The sequence below is a fragment of the Octopus bimaculoides genome, chromosome 23 (genome assembly GCF_001194135.2).
Source record: "Octopus bimaculoides isolate UCB-OBI-ISO-001 chromosome 23, ASM119413v2, whole genome shotgun sequence".
Classification (NCBI taxonomy): Eukaryota; Metazoa; Mollusca; class Cephalopoda; order Octopoda; family Octopodidae; genus Octopus; species Octopus bimaculoides.
The window spans coordinates 26335716-26338402 of record NC_069003.1 but is presented as its reverse complement, the minus strand read 5'-3'; the positions used below and the strand labels follow the sequence as shown (position 1 = coordinate 26338402).

Here is a 2687-nt window from a genome sequence, read left to right as displayed (position 1 = left end):
GGGTCGATGCTTGTGCTTTTCAATGTTGTGTAAGAATAAATATATATATATATATATATATCTCCATTCATCCACGTGTGTGTGAAAGAGAGAGAGCGCTAAATCCACAAGTTTTTTCCTTCTCTCTGTTTATTTCCTCATACTCCTTTCTGTTGAAGAGCATAGACTCAAAACATAAAAGACTTTCTCACTTTCCCAAGCATCAAACTAATACACCTGTTTGTTGTTCATGCACCTGTTTTTGTCTTGTTTTTCTGTAAATCGCTGAACCTTTCAGGCAAGATGACAAAGACTGAGATACCAGACACCGAGAAGCATTCTGTCTAACATCCCAACATCCTGCCTTGATGTTCATAATCTTTCCTGACCATGTACCATCCTTACGTTAAGAATAATAACATACATTCTTCTGTTATTAATCCTTTATTCATTAGATTGAATCTTATTACTTCTACTCAGGTGTCAATAAGGTAACAATTAAGCTATTTATTATGTTTTAAAAAAATATCTTGTGCTTGTAGTTGTACTCATTTTTGACTGTCTTACAGACTGTGCACCAGCAGACGTTTCTGCTGAGGTACATTATGGCCTCATAGCCTAATTGAAAAAAACAAAAAATACTCAGCAATTTGTCGTGCTTTACATAAAGCTTATTCTGCAAAACATTTCTTTTATCAACTGACAACTGGAAATGTCAATGATTTCAATATCTTCCAACAATATAAGGCAGCGAGCTGGCAGAATCATTAGCACGCTGGGTAAAACGCTTAGCAGCATTTTGTCTATCTTCACGTTCTGAGATCTATTTCCACTGAGATCAACTCTGTCTTTCACCCTTCCAGGATCAAGAGAATAAGTACCAATAGAGCACTGGGGTTGATGTAATCAACTTACTCCTGCCACCAAAATTGCTGGCCTTGTGCCAAAATTTGAAACCAATATCTTCCAACAGTATCATTTCCTCCCCACTTATACTGAGCAGTTGTTACAAAACCAGATAGTTTAGACTCACACTTTAGTGTGATTTTTTTCTGTCCTTCCAAGCAGCCACTACACCAATTGACGGGCGGCTACAACTCACATCTTTCGAGCATTGAGCCTCATGGAGGCAAGGTGGTTGATGCCGGTGGCACGTGAAAAGCATCTTTGGAGGGTTGGGCCACACAGAGGCAATGACGAATGACCGAGATCTTTGGCATTATGCCATGCTTGAGAAGAAGATGTATCAAGTCAAGTAAAATCGCAGTCATGGCAGATACTGGTGTCGTGCAAATGGCACCTGTGCCAGTGACATGTAAAAGCAATCTTTACACACTCAGTGATTGGTGTTAGGAAGGGTATCCATGCCAAAAGCAGACGAGTCTGGCGTAGCCTTCCAGCTCTGGTCAAACCATCCAATCCAATGCCAGCATAAGCAACAGATGTGAAATGATGATGATGGTGCAACGGAATTTTAACATCATCATTCTTTCAATATGAATATAAATGTTCAATTTAAAAACACTTGCCTAAAGTGCTGAACAGCAAGATAAAGCTCAAAACCACAGACTTGAAAAACTTACTTCCCGACCACACAGCCATGCCGGCACCCATAAAACACCACTAATACAGTAGAAATTACGTTTTTAATGAGTTATTAATTAATATGGCATACTTTTATTTTATCTAAATAAGAAATTAATTTGATTTAAGACGGTAACACCAATACCGCGATAGCTGACATATAATGAAACACAATATGCCTCGTCGGTCATGCTGGGTAAAGAACAATAAAACAACAAATAGAGTGGGCGTGAGTGACAGTCAGCGACAATAAATAGACAAAATACAGTAAAATTTTAATCAAAATAAAACTCCAAATTTGTATCGTAAATTGTATTTAGTTTATATGTACGAAATTAAATATTAAATTCTTGTTGTCAAAGTATTATTTCCTTTCCAAAGTAAAGAATAACATTTTACAGATTTCATCAATCTAGGAAATGTAAACAAACTTGCGCGCACGCACACATATCTAAACGTATATGCGTGCAAAGGTAATTATAAACATGTATGCGTATGTATGAGTATATACACACACACATAGAGAGAGAGAGAGAGAGAGAGAGAGAGAGATAAATGCATACGTGTGTGTGTGTACGTATATATATATATACAAAATATACGCACATACATATACACACCTTTAGTCTTCTAGTGAGTAGATATCGGAGACGAAAACTGAAAGAAAAATGAACGGTGTATGTGTGTGTTTTACTGTCCCCTTGTCTTAACATTGGGTAAGGGTAGTAAGCAAGTGTCACTGTCATGCAAGAGGTGTTCTTCCTTTCGAATCAGCTTGTATAGGCATGGTGAAATATTACATGAAAATAGTTGAGGGTCGGTGACGGAAGGGCATCCACACATACAAAATGTCTGATCCATACAAGCTTGGAAAAGTGGATTCATATGTGTGTGTGGTCGATATTGTCAACCGAAACTTTATAACCGTATTTAATTCTTCCACTGCTTCAATTCAGTGTGTGTGTATGTGTATATATATATATATATATATATATATGAGTGAAAAAACTACAGAAGCCTTGTGTTATATGGTTAAAGTATAGAAAAATGTTATAAAATTTTGAGTATAGAAACATTGTTTTTGGAGAAATAACCGGTTTCGTATTTTCTTTTCAAAATTCTCT

At 36.6% G+C, this 2687-nt stretch overlaps 2 protein-coding genes across 3 annotated transcripts in view; one reads left to right on the top strand and one right to left on the bottom strand.

Moving 5' to 3' along the window:
* Positions 1-2687, top strand: part of LOC106875440 (alpha-ketoglutarate-dependent dioxygenase alkB homolog 7, mitochondrial) — a 17784-nt gene that overhangs the window by 6935 nt on the left and 8162 nt on the right. The window lies entirely within an intron of this gene.
* LOC106875439 (3-((Z)-2-isocyanoethenyl)-1H-indole synthase) overlaps positions 1-2687 on the bottom strand; it is an 18843-nt gene that overhangs the window by 14481 nt on the left and 1675 nt on the right. The window lies entirely within an intron of this gene.